Source organism: Bactrocera tryoni, chromosome 1, assembly GCF_016617805.1.
Source record: "Bactrocera tryoni isolate S06 chromosome 1, CSIRO_BtryS06_freeze2, whole genome shotgun sequence".
Taxonomy (NCBI): Eukaryota; Metazoa; Arthropoda; class Insecta; order Diptera; family Tephritidae; genus Bactrocera; species Bactrocera tryoni.
In genome coordinates this window covers 24753834-24776216 of record NC_052499.1, presented here as the reverse complement: position 1 = coordinate 24776216, position 22383 = coordinate 24753834, and the positions used below count along the sequence as shown (strand labels likewise).

The window sequence follows — 22383 nt, the reverse complement described above, 5'->3', positions numbered from 1 at the left end:
AGTGATGTATGTATGTCTACTTAATAGCTTATTATTCACTGCCTGTTTTTTGACCCACCCACGCAGATATTAACGAAACGTGTGAAATCTTCGAAATATGCAGACATATTTTTGACGTAAAACAACAAAAAAAAAATATATAAACAAATTTCTTAAACGATTTTTGAATCATTTCGAAATATGTAAGTACGATTTTCATTACTTTATTTTACTCTCAAATCAAAAAAATCAGATAAACAAATAGCTTAAACGATTTTTGAATCATTTCTAAACATGTAAGTACGTTTTTCATTACTTTTTTTTACTCTCATGGCAAAATATGTACATATGTATGTATATGCATGCATATGTACATGTACGAATATATACTGGCTTTTCTAGGGCTTATTATAGTCGGAAGCAGATTACTTAATTATAAGTCGTATATGTAAATATGTACATATATAGTAAAAACGTCGGTAAAACGTCGAAAACGTTTCTATTGCAGCTGTAAACATCGAATTACATCGAGAGGCAACGAAAAATGACGAAAAAAAGTATGGCAAGTTGGAAGTAAATTTAATTAAAATTGAAAAGCGCATTCCAGAATTTTAATATGACATTTTGAATTGAATTAATAATTAATATCATATATAATTAAAAAATCGATAGCAAAAATCTAAGAAAATTTTCGAAAAATGCATGAAATTGCAGTGAGAAAACGGTAAAGTGGTTCCTACAGGATCTACCACATATCAAGGTAAAAGGAATCGTCTGATGGTGACAGATTACTGCTGATTCATAAAAACAGATTGTCAACTAGGAAATTATATATACACTAATTGCTCAAAAGATCTTTCATTGAAACATAACATATGATTTAGACATTTTTCTATCTATTTTTGGTCTGTTACAAACGATTTGTGATCACAAATATATCCAAACCCACGCTTAAAAATAGCACAAAAAAATTACTAAAGACTAGTGTTATCATCTTTCCTATTATGTCTTGTTGTTTCTATAAGTATTTATGGAAGAATGACGTCAAGTTTACAAAAGTTGTATAAAAAACCGGGAATAACGCGTGTGTTTTCTGATGAATCAGGAGCCCAACAAATTTTGAGACAACTGCTAAGCACTAAAAGAATGTCAGAAATGAACTCGATGTCTTAAGATGTATTCGCATATAAAATCAATGATCTATCAAGTGACAGTCAAACAATAAAGAAGATTTCACCTTTTATTCGCTACTATTTCTTGTAGATATGTACTTAATGCAATTTTCAAACCGAAACGGGAATCGAAAGCGATGGTATCATATACAACTTTGTTTATTTCGATCTACATATAAACTTTCTCTCATCCAGACATTAAAAAAACCGCAGAAGAGACCAAAAGTGCTACAAAAATTTATGTCAAAATCAGATAGATAAGAAGGTTTAATTCACTTTCCGATTGGCCACAATTTTGCACGGCAAATGATATAATATTCACTAAAGATAAGAGAAAAGTGTGAAAAAAATATCTATGAAAGGTGAGGATCGTTAGAGCTTAGAAGTATCTCGAGGATTGGTAGAAGTGATTAAGCAAATGTAGTATATCTGAACCAGTTTCTATTAGACAATTCTTCGGAGATCTAGTTTCCTACAAAACAATTACAAGTTGTTGCAGTGTGAGTATATATGTATATCTTCATACATATATCTTCCAGTTAATTTAGTCATGCAACACAAATGCAATGTTAAATGAAACAAATAACGTGAAAATAAACGGAAAATTAGACAACAAACTAAATACATATAAAAAAATGCCAGAAGTAGAATCAAAACAAAAAACAACACACTAAAAGAACACCCACGCCAATTTACAACCGTTCCCCAAGCCGAGTATGCAGCTCACACAAATATACAATGCCCGGCCGGCTTACCGCCTTCCTGATTTTACTCGCTGTTGCACGGTCAATTGTTTAACAGCTCCAGCAATTGTAATCAAACGCACACATTTACATATACATATACATAAGTACATTTGTGCAAGCCACATATTTACATTTCTAAAATCGGAATAAAGGTCAAGTTTAAATGGCAAGCCCCAAGCTAAATAAGCCGAGCAGACGGCGTTACAACAGCTGGCAGCAGCTCAGTGTTCGGCATTCAAGCGATCGATCGCGCCAGAGCATACATTTACGAGCAGACTGGAGGCACAAAGAGGCGAAAGATCACATTCCAGTGGGCAATAAATAGATAAGTATGTATGTAAAAATCGGCAAACTTGTAGTTATTTGTTCGAAGATGTGAAGGTTTAAATGAATGAACGACTGAATGTGGAATTAGTGAATGAATGGCCAAGTGTGTGGGAGTTTATCGAAAAGAAAATAGAAGTGTACAATGGTGGCTACTTTTGTTGGCTTTTATTACAAGAGCCGCAAAATAAATTGCAACGAAGCCTCGTAGCAGTGCTTCCTCTTCTTCATTTCCGAATAATACAAAAAATATTACTTTTCTTACTTAGACGACATTCGCTTCGCAGCAGGTGGTTGATAAATTCCTCTTCCTATTCGACAAATAGAAGCTTCTACATAATTAGACAGATTGAATTATGGCTGAAACTCTCAGAGGTTGCCCTTTCATAAAGAAGAGCGTCCAACTAGATTGATGTTTGTCAGAACGTGGGTTCGAACTTTACGGCCAGAGTCGATTGCTACTAAGAGGTCTCAACATTCGATTTCTAAAATAATTTAACAATGTTTTTTATAAGTAATTGCATGCCCACTCAACTAATCAGTATTTTTTATATTTTTTATATTGTCTTCTTTAATTTGAAATCTTTTGATGATCGTCTAATTTTTTAATATCAAATAAACTACGATGGGGCTCATCAAAATATAAGTAGTTCGACATAGAAAAACTTGAGAGTAAGCTTGAGACTAGCAAAGCAACCCAAACTGATCCTAGAATCGATTATCAACTTTCAACCAAAAAAGTTACTAACCTATGAAAAAATAGTCAAACAATTTTCAGCAATCATCCTCAGCCAGAATTATCCTATTGATAAACCATGTAATCGAAACTCTTCTTTCTTCATTAGCCTTCTTTCTATGGGCTATAGGTAGCAGTTTCCTAGAGAAAAGTAGAATCTCTGCGAATATTTATAGCATTATACAATTTATAGTACAAAAGGTATGTACTTCTATGAATTCGCCACCAGTGTATACAGCCAAATGATAATAAATATTTGTTGAAGATGATCATTTCTGCCAGCAGTTCAAGCTTAAAAAGTAGCAACAAAAAACCAAATATGCCAATTATTAAATTTTTGAAATTGTATGCCACGGAAATACCGCTATGTGCCGCAGACACGCCCATTCGTAAGAAACAAAACCCACAAATTCAAATAAACTGGCATTTGACATGATGATTAGTCACTCCGAGGCAAGCTGCAGCACTACAACACCCGCACATAACCGCTAACTCTCTGCTCAATGGAGCCAAAAGTAACGTGAGTACGCCTTGTACCCATTTGTATGTAAGTACGTTTGTACCTACATATGTATGTATATAACCCTCATGTAACCTTAGACGCCATTCGAGTGTCTGATTTTGCCATTATTTCTCAAATTTATTTATTTTATTTTTTTATTTTCTCTTGAATCGCGCATGCTAAGGTTTCTTTGTGGCTTGCGATTTAAGTGTGTTTTTTGTTGGTGGTTTTCTTGGTAGCCACCCCCAATTCGTTTTGCGCTTGTGGGTGCTAATTATTATCAATGCAATTGCTATTATTATTATTTGTTTCTCTTCTTTTATAAATGCTTTTTTAGGTTCACAAATATTTTATAATGATTACTTTATACACAAAAGTCAAATAGTGGAGTTTGCATTAGGGTGATCGTTATAAACCGAGAAGAAGGAAATATATACATATGTAGTAGAATACATTTACCTATGAGAACGGGAATATCAGTCACTTGTCAAAGTGATGCTTACCGGTGAGAATGTTAGGGCACCCCTTATGAGTAAAATATAAATAACGCGGTCAGCTTCTAACGGAACTCTAATTTAATTCTAAAAGTCTTTATTTTCGAAATTGCATTATGAAAGCTAAAAGTACTTGGTTTTTCATCGGATATTCAACACTGTACGTAGTGATTAAAAAGTTGATTTGATTTCTAAAGCAGCTCCCTAATATTTTCATTAACGTCGCGCTATTGAGCTGTGTGGCATTTGTGTTACTTAATATGTATGTATATTATGGTATTTTATATGCGTTTGTTTCGCACGCAGTCGAAGGCAAACTGCCGCACTGTATTAAAGTGTCTAATAAGTTTATTTAAGGCTATCATATTGAAAGGTTTAAGTGAATTTGCAAATGTTTATACACGAGTATTATACATTTTAACATGTGAAGCAGACGATAAGGGATTATTTCATATTAATTACCACATTAGCACAACATTGTGTGAAAAAGTGCAAAATACATTTCAAATGGAGAATTATACCGTTTACTATTGCGTTTTGTAATCATTATAAGTATGTATCTATTTAAAGTTGTATGAGAATTAAGTAAGTATAATAAGAATAAAGAATATAATATAAAATATATAAAGAATAATTTTTTCAATTTTTGTATTTTAAATGCTAATTTTTATTATAAAATTGTTTTTGCTTGCAGCGTTGTAGCTGTCACAGCTAAGGGTGCCTGCAGAGTGCTCGCGTCCACAAGAATGTGTGAGACTACAAATGAGCCTATTATGTACACTAACAGTTCTGTCTCCCAACTTTGGGGAAGATATAATGTAACGGGTAATGATGTCAATTTTCACCATTCAAATATGAATTCTTAAAAGTACAGTTATTCAGGGATTGAAAAATTCATTGAGACCAAATTTTGATAGTCTATGACACTAGACACTCATATGAAAGCAGCTCTCAACTACATACATATGTACTATGTAGGTCATAAGAGTTTTCAAGACTGTAGTGGAGAGTCAAATGATACAGTATTTCAAAAAGTGCCCTGCACCGCCTTTAATCGCATATTTTGACAACAGGAAGCAGTTTGAGCTAATCAGATTTTTCGTTTACTATCAATGGAGTTAAAACTATTAAGCAGCCTGAACATTATTTACTAATGTTTCGCAATATTGGCCTTCGTGGGTTAATTACCAAAAAGAGAGCAATCAGACATATTGAAATACTTTACGAAAAATTAAAAGTCTAAGTAAGACAGTAACGAAATCTCAGCTGTCATGCTCCATTTTGCATCCTTTTTATAGATTAATAAAGTAAAGTCAAATTTGATACAATCAATCTTATCAAAGCAATTCAACACACCACAAATATGTAAATATGTAAATTAAAAATTTCGGGCCCAGAGTACTGTACTTTTAACACCAACAACAACATAAGCCTCGAAATCGAACGCAGAATAACTCTTGCCAACAGCTGCTACTTCGGACTGAGTAGGCAGTTGAGAAGTAAAATCCTCGACAACTAAAGACCAAACTCTATAAGTCACATATGGTGCAAAGGCTTTCCAGTTGTCAGTGGACTGACACAAGAGTGTCGTCAAATTATCCACCGTAAAACTACGCAGGAGTGTAGTTTTAAGTTTTTCAAAACACTCTGAACACATCACTATTCGGACTAATGTCGTGCTGGAATCTGTACAGATAGCTTCTAGTGCACCCATGTTCACTTAGTATTTGGGTTAGATGGAAATCCTGGTCCCCATGTCGTCTCTCGATCCACGTATGGATGTCTAGTATCAGTCTAATGGTCCAGTGTCCTTTGAGTGTGGTTTGACACCGCCACTGCCATATTGTTAAGATTTTGACCGTCTCTCTTCTCTTTTGGCTCCTATAGACGGCTCTGATAACTTTTATACTGGCTATTACTTCAGCAGCGTCACCTGATATTGTTCGGAAAGCACTGATAACACTTACTGCCAACAGCCTATGAACTGTGCTTATTTGTCTGACATATGTTTTAATGCCCAGCGCCTGCATCCATATTGGAGCCGCACCTTTGCTATGGTATACATATGTATACATACTTATGTACTTGTATGTAGGTATTATTTTGAATTGCTTCAGAGTGTTTATTATACTTGTCTCAATGAAATAATATCGTAGATTTCTCGTGTGTTTTTTCCCGCCTATTCTCCTGAATGAATTTCAATTAAATATACATAAACCTAAAAAAACGATACTTTTTGGAACCGTGTGAGTTTGCTTGTTTCAATTCACAAATATTAAATGAGATAAACATCAAACAAGAATTCCGATTCGATTTACGAATACTTATTAGAGCAGCAGCGTCTCATTGCGACACTTCGAAGACATTACAATCGCGTTCAGCGGCGCTAGCAAGCGAGAACATTGTTAAAGAGTAAAGAAAAAAACTGATAAATACATAGCAAAATAAAAAATAAATAAGAAGTTAGCTTGAAAACCGGTGTAAAAATGCTATCTGCGTAATACTCGTATCATCAGGCAAAGTGGATTCGATTTCACCTGCGCCGCAATATTTACACACTTCAGCACATACTTACGTACTTACTGACAAGTGTTTGCTTTTCAAGGTGACCGCATATTGAGTCTTCAAGAATGAATATTTCCGAACTTATGACAATGCGGTGTGTAATCAGCGCGATGGCAATCAAAAGACACAATATTTTACATGCTTAATTCCTTACATTATTAATGAAATACAATTTAAATATTTAATTACTTTTTTTTTTGCAGAAACGAAATAAATTGCAACACCACATACATATGTACATATGTTAGGGTATTAATGTGATTTTGAGAACTTGAATTTTTGAATATTTTAAAATTATTTTATTTATAGAATTTTTTGGAAGTAATCAAGACACAGCTGTATGTATAAAATGAATAATTGCCCAAATTTTGCAAAGAATGAAACAGCTACTTAATTGATTATCCTTTACTAAGCATGGTTATAAAATCAATCGACATCAACTAGAGCTCGTCACGATCTTTGTATATAAAGCACCATTTACCAACGTAAATGTTGGACCAACTTGATTTGTTTCTTAAGCAAGATTTTGATTCTAATAAAAAATAAATACAGTTAAACAAAAAAAGGTAGTTATGTATTAATATTTTATTTGCGATATAATTTAGTTATTGCAAACTAATAATCTCAACACAATGCAATAATTATAATTTAAAAAACAATAATAATCACAAAAAAAAAATTAAACTCTCTTTTAATACAGAAATTTTTTAATTATAAAATAATATACAAAATAATAAAAACCTAAATATCTTAACTACGAACAAAAATAATTGGAACAAGTAAGAAAGGGCTAAGTTCGGGCGTCACCGAACATTTTATACTCTCGCATGATAAAGTGGTAATCGAGATTTCATTGTCCGTCATTTACATATTTTTCAAATACCGTATTTGTGTAAAGTTTTATTCCGCTATCATCATTGGTTCCTAATGTACTATATATTATACAGAGAAGGCATCAGACGGAATTCAAAATAGCGTTATATTGGAAGAAGGCGTGGTTGTGAACCGATTTCATCCATATTTCGTACATGTCATCGGGGTGTTAAGAAAATATTATGTACCGAATTTCATTGAAATCGGTTGAGTAGTCCCTGAGATATGGTTTTTGGTCCATAAGTGGGCGACGCCACGCCCATTTTCAACTTTTAAAAAAAGCCTGGGTGCAGCTTCCTTCTGCCATTTCTTCCGTAAAATTTTGTGTTCCTGACGTTTTTTGTTAGCCGGTTAACGCACTTTTAGTGATTTTCAACATAACTTTTGTATGGGAGGTGGGCGTGGTTATTATCCGATTTCTTCCATTTTTGAACTGTATATGGGACTGCCTGAAGAAAACGACTCTGTAGATATGTACAAAAAACTTAGTAGGGGCGGGGCCACGCCCACTTTTCCAAAAAAATTGCGTGCAAATATGCCCCTCCCTAATGCAATCCTTTGTTGCAAATTTCATTTTAATATCTTTATTTATGGCTTAGTTATGACACTTTATAGGTTTTCGGTTTTCGCCATTTTGTGGGCGTGGCAGATTTTGCCCATTAACCTTCTTATGGAGTCAAGAAATCCGTGTACCAAGTTTCATCATGATATCTCAATTTTTACTCAAGTTACAGCTTGCACGGACGGACGGACAGACAGACAGACATCCGGATTTCAACTCTACTCGTCACCCTGATCACTTTGGTATGTATAACCCTATATCTGACTCTTTTAGTTTTAGGACTTACAAACAACCGTTATGTGAACAAAACTATAATACTCTCCTTAGCAACTTTGTTGCGAGAGTATAAAAAGTTTGAATGTGAACATAGCCTTATTAATACACATTAATTTACAAACAAATTAATATAAAATGCGCCAAGTTAGCAAAAATTTGCATAATTCATTTATAATTCTCCGAAGCGATAACTCCTCAATATCTTTATATATAAAAATTACGTGTCACGTTGTTTGTCCGCGATGAACTCCTAAACTACTGAGCCGATTTTACCAAAATTTAGAACACTGTGTCCAGTTCAAACCAACTTAGAAAATATGTAGGATAATAAAAACAATCCATAAATAAAAAATACGGTGAAAACTCTATTAAATGGACACTCTATTAAGCGGACATCATGCACATTGGCCGGGACCACAATTTGTTGATGTTTATTTAGAACAATCGATTAAGCGGACAACTCTATTACTCTATTTTTGGATAGAAAGGCTGGTAACCAGACATTTAGAAAGCATCTTTAAATTCGTTATTTTTTCCAATGAAATTTATTTGCATGAACATATTCAAAATTAAACCTCAAGTACAATCCCTTATATTCTTATACCGACCAAAACATTTTCGCCTTTATTGGTAAATAAAACTGTACTGAATAGTTTATTATATGAATAACAGTATAAAATGTATACCACAGCAACGCGTGATCGGATCCCCTAGTATTTGTATAGTATATAATATGTTTTTGCTTATTACACAATCCAAAAAGTGCAATAAACTTTTCGAGTTTCAAGTTCGCCGAAAGCTATCTTCACTTTCATTTATGACAGTTCCATTTAAGTCTCTTACCTCATGAAAATCGCCTACGCAATTTGACTGTGCAAATATTTTGAATATGAAGAAAATTATGTAAACACTGATTTAACTTGACACCGTTGTCTGTCGCTTGCTTTATCGGTTCACTGGTGCAGCGTAATACCATATAAGAACTTAATGTAATATTACTGTCAGACGAAATCAATTTCCTTATCAGAATGTTGTTGAACTCAATAACTGTTATGGAATGGCAATAATCCCAACAACTCAATTCATTCTCAACTCTCTTAGCTCCGACCTACTTCAGTCTTTCTGTGTTGACATTGGCAACTGGTTATTGAGAGGAACTGCCAAACTAAGGACTGAACTCTTGATGATAAAATATCGTCCAGCCATTTATGCTACACTGTATATCTAATAACAAGGGAATTCTTTCAATTTATTTAATAAGAAACGGGTTCGTTTTGATTTTCTTCTTGATAACATATTCTGTTTAAGAACTTTTTCGTAGGTTGACGGGACCTGTTGGAAGACGAAATTATAAAGATTTTAATTCAAATGCTCAGAAATACCAACAAACCTCGGCTAACATAACTAAAACCCAAAAGATAAACAAAAAAATAGCAGTTCCGAAAGGCATTAATACTAGCAGAACGCAAAAACATATCGCTAAGTTAAATAGAGAAAAGCTGAGGTCTGTTCCATGATTAAATCAAACGTCAGAATCTTATAGAAGATGGTTTCACAATGTCACGTTAAAGAGATCGATGGATGGTCCATGCCGAAAATGGCAATCCTACTTCCACCGCTTCACATTGTAGTTGTACATGTTGACTCCTCATTGCTGTTGTTGTAAACAGGAAAAATCGTTAACTTTGGCTGCACCGAAGCTAATATACCCTTCACAGGTGCATTTCTTTTAGTAACTATGTGTTCAGTTTGTATGGCAGCTATATGCTATAGTGAGCCGATCTGAACAATTTCTTCCGATATTACATTATTTCTATGAACAATAACTCATACCAAATTTCGTGAAGATATATCGTGGAATGAGGAAGTTTTCCATGCAGGCATTTGATTCCGATCATTCAGTTTGTATGGCAGCTATATGCTATAGTGAGCCGATTTGAAGAATTTCTTCGGAGATTACATTGTTGCCTTAGGAAGTAACCTTTGCAAACTTTTGTGAAGATATGTACATTGTCAAATGTGAAAGTTTTCCATACAAGAACTTGATTCCGATCGTTAAGTTGTTTGTTATAGTGGTCTAATATCGGCAGTTCCGACAAATGAGCAGCGTCTTGAAGAGAAAATGATATTGTCAAATTGTTGAGAAGGTTTGAGTCAGACTATAATATAAATATACTAGAGGACCCGCCCACGTTTTACTGTGGCTGATACATAGGTAGTACAACTAATACCATCTATATGATTTCTATTAGTTAGATTATAAGTATTAGTTAAGGAACAAAAATGAATCAAAAAACATTTCGTGCGTTAGGAAAGAATTGGTTTTTTGGGTAAAAATACTATTGAATTTTACATCAGTAAAATCAATCGAGTCCAATCGATTGTCAGCCTGGTGGACTGCATATTAAGAAACGGTTCTCAAGCATGGAAAGACAAAAAATGGGCTGGCAAGGTTATGGCATCAGTCTTGCAATGCTTCGAAAAGATTTCTGTATCTCTCTAATTTTAAAAGACCTTCTTATCAACACTTCAGTTATGCCGCTATTTTTTTATGCCAGATCTTTTGCAATTTTAAATTGCCTGTCAAGATACCCCCTCCAATAGTTAGCAGGTAGGAAAAAAATGTTATAGCTACCCATAGATGTATTGAATTAGCCAATTTATTACTTAAGAACGAACAACTCTGTCCACGTTATGAAAACTTGTCTACAGATGTCGCCGTTTACTTTGGCATCGTTTTGTTTATTGCATGTTTACGCCAATTTAAGGTTTGAATATTGGATACTGCGATGGTAGCCCAATCTATCGGTCAAACATTCCAAAATTAGCAATTAATTACAAATGAAAAATTAATTTAAAAAAACATTTTCCAGTGGACCAAATTGTTAATCTAAACCATACTCGAATCTCCTTGAACACACACAAAAAGTTTCATAAAAATCGGTCCAGACGTTTAGGAGCAGTTCAATTACAAACACACGGTCAGAAGCTTTATATATATAAAGATATATATATATGTAAAGTTTTGTGCAGGGCTGCGTGCGAACCAAGTTCAGTATATTTACGAAAAATATCATTAATGAAAGCAACTTTAAGCAAAATTGCATAAGAGACACTTACAACGCGCATGCAAACAAGAAATACATGCATTTATGCGACGAAATAAAAAGTATAAAGTAAACAGTAACAGTATATTACAGCATTTACTGCAGAGGCGTGTGTCCAAGCACCGCGGCGTATACGCAACCCATAAATTCGCAGCTTTGCAGACAAGTTGCATAACTCGACAACAAAAACAACAGTTTGCGTACACAAAAGACGATACTAACTTTTACCCATTGATAATTCGCTTTATCATTATGTACACTTGGGTAATTTGTTTTTTTTTTTTTAATTTTTTTTTGTTTTTGCCTCGACTTTCCAAACGCTCAATGGGGCGGTTCGTTGACGGTTCGCGCTTGCTGCCTGCTACAGTTTTTGTTGTCAAACGTCAGCGCAATGTCTTTAACCTCCACTTTGCTAGCAGTCAGTCATCAACAACTGCTATTGTATTACCGGAAACTTTGATATGACCGAGACAATATCGCGCTAGCGCCGGCTAAATAAACGTGCTGCAGTTGCGGTTTTTGCGGCCACGAAGTTGCAGGCAATGAAACACAAGCGAAAAGAAGAAGTGCAGGAAGGTGCGGATAAGCAAGCTAAGATGCAGGCAACTTAATAAGTTCAAAGAGTGGGTTAAGAAGGTCTTAAGGGGTAACTCATGTGGTGAGCAAAAATATAAACAAATTAAAGAAAAACATATATTTATTAATAAAACGCCGCACAGCAAGCATACATACATATGTATGTTTATTTTTTATGTTTAACAGCAAAAAAAGTGCCACAAACCCCAAACCATCCAACTCACATATGTATGTACATCATCAACAGTTCGCCGGTATCTCATTTCTAACAGCGCCCGCAGCAACAACACTGGCGCAGCAGCATTAAAAGGTATGCATGTGGAAAGTAAAAACGCAATAAAACAACTTTAAAACAAAGCCATTGCACACAAAGGCATGACGGCTGCAGACTGACGTTGACAGCAACGCCGCAGCATTGTCTTTTCGACTTCCGCGATGCACACTGCCACTAAACAGCAGGGCAATTGAGTTTAGGGTTGCCACCTTATCGAGTGCAACTAAAAATTACCACGAATGACGCTTTATGAAAAACTTCTCTAGCCATTAAGCGCTGTTGACTACAGTTCCCCTAAATATACAGTTCCCCTAAATACTTAGCATAGCTAAGATTTATGCAAGGTGAATGTGGTTGATAAATGATTAGGATATTAAAAAGTTGAATCCACAAATTGTTGCAGATTGTTAGGTGGGCTACGGAAATTGCATCAATAACATATATTCTCTTCTTTACTATCATCAATACTACTGGCACCAGCGGTCTTCATATCTAAATGTTATTAACATTTTCGTAATCATAAATATATCATTTTGACAGTGACTCTTCGATATTAAGAATGTTGGTATCTAGTAATCCAGTGTATATTTTACAAGAGCTTTTTAGGGACTAAAGCGTTGGTCGCCATATTTGGGTAAAGGTAAAATTACTTGTTATCAGCTAGAAGTGTATATTGTAATCTAAAATGAGAACTAGCGTTTCATCAAAAAAAGTTCGAAAATCGCTGTTTGATATAATACCTATTTTATAACCATTTTATAACCAAAACTCAAATTTTGTAGCAATGTGATCGTTTTTCTTTCGCCTATAAACTTATGAAAAGTGAAAGTACGTTATTTTGCATTTTAGTTGACGATATAGTCCATATGAATTCTCATAGTATGAAATTTCTATGAAGATTTTGAAACGAAGGCAATTATTTAAACCAAAAATTGCGTCTACAGAAACATTTTTGTTTTATAAATATTTCGATTCAACAGAATGATGTGTCTTGCCACACAGAGCTTACCACAACCAATCTTAGGTACGCCAAGTATACTAAACTCCTTATCAACCGACTCGATGTTAATAAAATGCTGTCAGGTACTATCAATAATTACATCGCAATTGTAATTTATTTCTGAAGTTGAATGTGACTCAATTACATGACTTTACTTTTTACTTTACTTTTTTACGCATATATTTCTTTTTTTTTTTGTTGTCATACTCATAACGAGCGGTTCTTCAAGCATCGTTTTTAAAGCAATGCAAATACTAGTGGTAATTATCAAAGAGTAAATTGTAATTTAGCAAATAATATAAGTAATGCGTCAATAGAAGACACGCTGATGCTGACGCAGCGGAAATTTGAGGAAAAACTCGCTGAAAATGATTGTCAGACTCTGGCGAAATCATGAAAAATTATACAAAATTTCAAACTTCCACTACTATTACATAAGCTTGATGCAAATAAGCTCAATGAAATAAGTTTTTATTGAAACTCGCAGAATGTTCAAGCCAGATCGCGCTGAATTCTCTCAAAACTGACTATTTTTCAATCACTTCAAAAGCTCAGGGTTAAGAGCTATATCCTTTACTTAAAAAAATTTTCAGTGTCTACAACGCTGCCAACATAAAACAAGTAAGGAAGGGCTGAGTTCGGGTGTCACCGAACATTTTATACTCTCGCATGATAAAGTGATAATCGAGATTTCATTATCCCTCATTTACATATTTTTCAAATACCGTATTTGTGTAAAGTTTTATTCCGCTATCATCATTGATTATATGATAATGTATGTACATATATATTATACAGAGAAGGCATCAGATGGAATTCAAAATAGCGTTATATTAGAAGAAGGCGTGGTTGTCAACCGAGTTCACCCATATTTCGTACATGTCATTAAGGTGTTAAGAAAATATTATATACCGAATTTCATTGAAATCGGTAGAGTAGTTCCTGAGATATGGTTTTTGGTCCATAAGTGGGCGACGCCACTCCCATTTTCAATTTAAAAAAAAAAAACCGGGTGCAGCTTCCTTCTACCATTTCTTGCGTAAAATTTAGTGTTTCTGACGTTTTTTCTTAGTCGGTTAACGCACTTTTAGTGATTTTCAACATAAACTTTGTATGGGAAATGGGCGTAGTTATTATCCGATTTCTTCCGTTTTTGAACTGTATATGGAAATGCCGAAGGAAATGACTCCATAGAGTTTGGTTGACATAGCTATAGTAGTTTCCGAGATATGTACAAAAAACTTAGTAGGGGGCGGGGCCACGCCCACTTTTCCAAAAAAATTACGTACAAATATGCCACTCCCTAATGTGATCCTTTGTGCCAAATTTCACTTTAATATCTTTATTTATGGCTTAGTTATGACACTTTATAGGTTTTCGGTTTTCGCCATTTGCGGGCGTGGCAGTGAGCCGATTTTGCCCATCTTCGAACTTAGCCTTCTTATGGAGCCAAGAAATACGTGTACCAAGTTTCATCATGATATCTCAATTTTTACTAAAGTCACAGCTTGCACGGACGGACGGCCAGACGGACGGACGGACAGACAGACATCCGGATTTCAACTCTACTCGTCACCCTGATCACTTTGGTATATTTAACCCTATATCTGACTCTTTTAGTTTTAGGACTTACAAACAACCGTTATGTGAACAAAACTATAATACTCTCCTTAGCAACTTTGTTGCGAGAGTATAAAAATTACATACATACATATTATGTACCCATGCTTTATTGCTGCGCTGTCGAATCCATTTTCAAATGACTGCCTGCTACGCTGAGTGACGGAGTGAGTGAGTGAGTGACTGCCACTAGTATGCACTGAGCGAATGGCTACCAAGCTGGCGGTGACATGCGCCTGCCGGTAGTTGCGCACAGCTAATAAATTAATAAATATACTTATTAGTTTAACAGCAGTTAAGTAGCGCGCAGTAAACAGCTTTGAGAAAAAAACGCAAAACCAGCAACAACATAATCGCACTGAGAGCCAACATCGTAATTGCTGTAAAAAGTAATTTCTTTTTGTTTTCGTGTGAGTGCAGTGAAATGCAATTTGTCATTTTGTTTTTGTATTATAACTAAGTGAACTTTTGCTTATGTTGTTGTTGTCGGTTCACACCGCCATCAACTAGTAAAAGTAACCAGTTATGGCAAGTCGCCATTAGATGGCAGTATTTTTTTTTTATTTTTCATATTTTTTATATTTTTTTCACTTAAATCGGTTGTGCAAGCAGCAACAGTAAAAAATGCTTTGCGTTTTTGCAGCTTTTTTCGAAGAGTTTATTGCATTTAGCTACGTGAATGGTGCCACATGTGTTGTTGTTTTCTTTTTGGTTGTTTTTTCTTAAATTTTTTTAAACTATTTTTGTAAATGATTGTTTTTGTTTTTGTTTTTTTCTTACTATTCGGCCGCTGCTCATTTACCTTTTAAGCGCAGCATAGCTAGGCAACGCTTAAACTACTTGAGCTCTAAAAAAGGTAAAATGTAAAAATATAACAAATTTGTAATCAACACCAAGTCAACTATGCGCACATACAGTGCATTGCAAAAGTCAATGTACAAGCATGCAGAGTACATATTTAAATTTGGTTCAAGTAAAAAATCCCATTTGCGAACGCGCAGCATTGACTCTTACTTATTGACTCTCACGATACTATTTGAGCTGTGTAGTCGTCCATATTAGTAGTTATTGCACATACTTGAGCTTATGTAAAGCCACACGAACTCATATGTAATACGTATGTATGTAGGTATTTGCATCGCACTTTCATGCTTTCACAATTTTATTTAAATGTGTATCTTTCGTGTCTAGCCTTATTGATTTTTAATCGCATTAAGATAGTAAGATTACGCTCACAATAGTTATTGAATTAACAGAGGAATGTGATCATACGCTACGAACTCATTTACTTCTTTAGGTTCTGATTCTGTCTCAAAATTGACTTAAACAATAACTGCTGGTATCTGTTAGGTAACCACTATAATTTCTACAACTTGCTAATATATGCAGCGGGAGTACGCAAAACGCAATCATCGATAAGATCAACTGTTCCATAAAACTAACTATGCTGATGACCAGCGGCGTACGCGAAAACAAATTTCAGGGGTGGTTTCACTTCAAATTTTGAATCATGTTAAACAACGGATGGGAGAAATTAAACTAGTTAATGTTGCCAACGTATATTTTTCTATTGCACTACGTGAGTTAATCTTTAAATTATATTGACTTCTCAACTGAACAAAATTTGTCGCGAATGCAAAAAGTGCTCATAAAACGATATCTAGTCTTCTGAGCTGTAAAGCCGTGATGTTCAAAAATTCTTCGCTCGAAACATCAATATCTTTATAATCGCATTCCACAAGTAAATTTTCAGCCTGCAAAGAGTCGAAAATGGTCTTTCACTGGGAGCAGCTAATACTGGTAGAATTGCAGTAACGTGCAGATATCGATGCACAGTTGGGTAGAACGTTTTGCCACAAAGATTAGTGATATAGACATATGCACGTGCGAACTGTTCTGTCAGGGTACTATCTACTGACACACCCGCGCAAGAATCATTCAGAAATCTTGTAATAATAAGTTTTTGCGGCTGCATATGAGCTAGAAGTCATCCTGCACATAACCATTTTCTGGTGTTGGATAGTATCCGTACCGAAAGTGGCGATAACTCGGCACTTAAACCCGACAATGCACAATTTCCAAATATATGGTTACTGAATACTCATTATGCCCAACTCTACAAAAGTTTTTAAGAATACACACAATTGCGCGGAGATCGAAAACTTAAAGAACTCTGAAAAAAAAACATATACTCAGTAATGATGCTAAATCTTAGAGACTATTGTGAAGAATGAGTCAAAATTATCAATTTTAATAAATAACAAAAATTCTTAAAAGTCACACCAGAATGAATACTCCAAAACTAGCTGATTTTTAAATGTATCGATAACGATGAACCCAATACTTTTTTTCAGTGGAAAAATTCATGATTACAGCAAAACTCCAATAGTTGTTTACTTCTCATTTTAAGTTCTGCAAAGAATGTTATCTGAACTATCTACGAGGTGTGTTCAAAACGTATCGCGAATTTTGTGTTTTTTCAAAAATTATTTATTTATTCATGAATATCTATTTTGTTCCCTTCAAAGTAATCCCCAAGACCCCCTTGTGCCAACGGTTTTTCCAATCTTCGATGCACTTCAAAAAATCATTTTTTTTTTATCTTCTTCAGCTCCTCCTTTGATGCCGTCTTTATCTCGTCAAGAGAAGCGTAACGTCGTCCTTTCAGGGGCCTCTTCAGTTTAGGGAACAAGAAAAAGTCACAGGGGGCCAGATCTGGGGAATACGGTGGCTGCGGCATCATTAGTGTGTTGTTTTTGGCCAAAAAGTCGCGCACAAGCAACGATGTGTGAGCAGGGTCGTTATCGTGGTGCAAAAGCCAATTTTTGTTCTTCCACAAATCCGGGCGTTTCTGGCGGATTGCTTCGCGCAAATTGTGCATAACTTGCAGGTAATATTCCTTATTGACCGTTCTTCCCTGTGGCAGGAACTCATAATGCACCACGCCCCTGCAATCGAAGAAAACTGTCAGCAAACTGTCGCAATACTTTTTGAACACACCTCGTATAAAGGAAGGGAATTTCTGAACTGTCAGTAAATGAGACAAACGGATTTATGGCTTCGGGAAAATAGCATTGAACATTGATAAAAAATATTCGTATATACAAAGCTCTATTTTATATGCAATTTTCTTACAAAGAAAATATTGAAGACAAATACTTAATGGTAACAAAGTAAAAAGTTGAAAATAACTGGCTTCTAGACTTATTAATAGTTTCAAAGTGGCTTTTCTTCTCTCTACGCTTCCTGCTCCTGAAATCATATCTTCCCTCTCTTAAGTACATATACATAAGTATTTATCCATTTGAGGGCAGAGTTTATTCATACTATGCAGATCTATCTTTATTTATACAGTTATTCAAATATCTTTACAAAATTAAATAGGAAATTCATTGAAAGGATTTACGTAGTATTTCAGTCAGTACCAAACTGAGATAAAGTTCGTTGGTGACTTTTCAACGTTGTATTTGTCGCTTAATTGCACTTGCCTAATAGTTCATATTTCATATAATTAAGCTGGGAATCAATTAAACGGTTAATGTGTGCAATTGGGTGATTTGCTTAATTGCTGGAATTTCGCATTATATATATGAACATCTAATCAATTAATTATATAATATACGTATATATTCGCCTTACGCATTTACCTGATTTTTAAACCCTGAACAGCGCCCGATGGTGAGAAAAATTAGCATATTGACTTATTAATAGATTCACCAAGCAGTTTTCAAAAAAGCGAAACTTACTATAGCAAGATATAGAGTGTTCTGCGAAGAAAAATACTGCTATAGAAGCAATGTTAGTTTGTAAAAGAGCATACTGTTGAAAGTGAAAATATTAATAAGATAATCCAACTCAAAATATTCCTTGTAGCGTATAACATTACTTGCTTTACTTTACTTGCTTTATTCGCATTTGTCCTTGGGGAAAACCAACAAAGGCCGTCTAAAATTAAGCTTTACTTTGTGGCGAAATGGAATCTTTTATAAGCGCTAACTAGTAATTAGCGAAAGCGTTAATTAGCAAATACGATTGCAAATATATATTAATATTCATGCATATACATACTTATGTATTTGTTTCTGTGCTCCAGAAAGTAGTCACTCTAAGCCGCACAATTTACAGTTCATTAAAAGCGCATCAGTATTTACAAATAGGGCATTAGGACCGTTTATTTAGCGAGTAATTAGTTTGCTTTGTGAATATTGTATGTTTGTTTGTTTGTAAAGAAAGCACAGCATGTGTAGGCAGTAGAGTGACGCTGGTAACACACATTATTCACATGTGTGTGTCAATTAGAGACTCGCTTGCCATGACCAAGTAATCATTATACCAAGTAATCATTAACTGGGAGCAAAGGGTTATAGCGTCTCTAATGGATTTACATTTATAAAAATCTAAGTTTCTCCATATGTCTCTAATCGTTTATTTGTATATATTAGAATGTGTAGTAATCTACCTAAACAATTCTAGTCTTCAAATATTGTATAATATTATTTTATTGCTTTCTTTTAATTTATATGTTTATAACGGGTTTTTCTCATAACACATGTTTTTCTATCTGTAATTAATTAAGAAGTTCAAGTTTTATTTTTATACAAACTGTTTAAAAATTAATGGCGCTTAATTACATAGTGATTCTCGTACATATGTATGTACATATGTAAGTACATATTTACTTGGACTCAATAAGTTCACGTTTTTTATCATTCCAAATACTTGTTTGTATTTGTTTTTATATCGTCGCTTTATTGCACCGGTGCTCACCGGTAATCAGTAATCGCTGAAGGCATACCGTTAATTAACACAAAGCCGCTTGCACATCACAGTAGCGGTGAGAATTGCTCACGGTTGGTGGTCAATGGCGAGTTTATGAGTTCATTAATGCAAGTATTTGTTGTATTTGCATTCGTTAGTTTTTGTTTTGTATAGATGCCTCTTGCTGGTGCATTGTTCACCGTTATGGTATAATTATATTTTTGCTAAAATGCAGCTTGTACTTGCAAAATAGTCACAGCTGTTTGGTGCGAGCTTCTTCTAGAGTTGTGAGCTGCATGGAGAAGTTTCTTATAAATTTAAAACTCTACAGTTTGCTGTTATTTTCTGTGACAACTCTCCGTCAAGTTCGCCAATTTAGTAAACAAATAATCAGAATATTTCGATATAACATTTAAGAACACCATTTTTTTTTCTTTTTAAGTGCTTAATCTGTTAGTCAGCATACATTCTTAATAAATTTAAAAATGATTCGATGGGTATACGAGTATATAGTATGAATGTGCCCTTCTAATTAACCCCTTGACCTTGAACTGCATATAACAATGATGAAACATAAAACAAACATGTTGTTGAAATCTTTAATTTAAAAACTTTATTCAATCACACGCAGCTCATAATGCGAGAAGAAGGCATTTGTCAAATTTTTAACAGCAAAAGAGCAAAAAATAAAAGAGAATCTAAAACTGTTTAATCTGTTTATTATTAATTCTCATTAGATTTAGTTTTTAATACATTTTTAATTTTTAATACAAAGTTTAGTTTTTGTTAAAAGCTTCTTAATAGAGCTTTTATTGGTTTATTATTTTTATAAATTATGATAAATATTGCTTGTTAGTACTTTTGTAACTAGTTGCAATTCGAATGACGTTTAAATAAAAAAAAAACAAGAAAAAACGTTAACTTCGGTTGCACCGAAGCTAAATACCCTTCACAGGTGCATTTCTGTTAGTAACTATGTGTTCAGTTTGTATGGAAACTATATGCTATAGTTAACCGATCTGAACAATTTCTTCGGAGATTACATTGTTGCCTTAGAAAATAACATATACCAAATTTCTTGAATATATCATGTCAAATGTGAAAGTTTTCCATACAAGCATTTGATTCCGATCGTTCAGTTTGTATGGCAGCTATATGCTATAGTTAACCGATCTGAACAATTTCTGCGGAGATTACATTGTTGCCTCAGAAAATAACATATACCAAATTTCGTGAATATATCTTGTCAACTGTGAAAGTTTTCCATACAAGAACTTGATTCCGATCGTTCAGTTTGTATGGCAGCTATATGTTATAGTGGCCCGATATCGGCCGTTCCGACAAATGAGCAGCTTCTTGAAGAGAAAATGACGTTTGCAAAATTTCAAAACGATATCTGAAAAACTGAGAGACTAGTTCGTATATATACAGACAGACAGACAGACTGACATGGGTAAATCGACTCAGCTCGACATACTGATCATTTATATATATATTTTAGAGGGTACCCGACGATTTCTTCTGGGTGTTACAAACTTCGTGACAAACTTAATATACCCTGTTCAGGGTATAATTAGCTCTTCCAAAAATCAAATTATTCTCAAACATCATATTCATTTCACTCAATATATTGTATATTAGAAAGAATTTCATCTTCTCGGTTGTTAATTCGAACCTTTTCTGATCTTAGTTTGATCTCTATTCTACTATAGCTAGTCTATCATTAGTCGACGTTTTTGAAGCGACGAAATAACCAGTTTGGTTAGCAATTGAAATCATCAAGTAACTACTTCTTGCAAGCAAAAAAACATGGTCTTAAAAAAATTCGCAAAATTAGAATAAAATATTAGACTTACTTACGACGTTCATTTCACTTGCAATAACATCAAACCTAGTCAACACACCGCCAATTCCAATGTCTACAAATTGAAAAAAGAGAGTTTTATAAACTGGAGACGATATATACTTATATATACATATGTAATTACATTAGAGTGATTAAAAAAAAAAATTTTTTTTTTTATTTGGTACTCGGAAAAATAGGTTCCTAGACACCTCTAAGAAAGCCTCTCCAAACATGAATTTTTAATTGTAATGGGAAGGTCCTCCTACAAACAATTTTCTATTTTTTCTTATTATCAGATAGAAAAATTTATATCTCGCTTCCAACTACTTGAAAAAATATCTTGTTCCTTAGATTTTGTAGGAAATTGAATGCTCTACAAAAAAGGTCTATGATGTTTTTTTCGTAAACCCAAACGTTTAAAAGATATTAACAATTCAAGTTTGATTATTTTTGGGAAAATTTTGTATTTCCTATGAATTTTATAACTCAATGAAAAAAAATTATTATGAATGATGAAACTTATAGGCTTTCTTAGAGGTGTCTAGGAACCTATTTTTCCGAGTACCAAACGAAAAAAAAAAATTTTTTTTTGAATCACTCTAATATATGTACATACATATATATAAAAGGTGATCCATTTGCAGGTTCCTTACTTTTTTAAGGAAAAAGTTGATTAGAGAGGAACTTAACTTAATTTAGCTTAACTCAGTTTTTGAAAAGCACGTCAAGCTGCGAGAGAGGTCCCTTACAGAACTGACAACTACTAACTGAGTCATTAATAAGATGGAACAGTAACAACTGTATTCCTCAATGAGTATAGGTTCAAACAGCATCGTATACAATGAGAAAATCGTTTATAAATGTCTACAGAGATTCAAGAACTCTATTTATCTAACACAAGTGGCGGTTAAGCATAGTATGTGAAAGATGATCGGTTTTGTTCTGATATTAAACAAGCGAGGATCATAAAATC

At 34.1% G+C, this 22383-nt stretch overlaps 1 protein-coding gene across 4 annotated transcripts in view; it reads right to left on the bottom strand.

Annotated features, from left to right (window-relative positions):
- LOC120772612 overlaps positions 1 to 22383 on the bottom strand; it is a 133179-nt gene that overhangs the window by 93651 nt on the left and 17145 nt on the right. For 2 of the 4 annotated variants that reach the window (XM_040101338.1, XM_040101370.1), the window contains exon 2: positions 21421 to 21483. The exons of the other annotated variants lie outside the window; for them this stretch is intronic. The gene's annotated coding sequence lies outside the window, so the exon portion shown is untranslated. The remainder of the gene's footprint in view (positions 1 to 21420; positions 21484 to 22383) is intronic. 4 annotated transcript variants of the gene reach the window in all.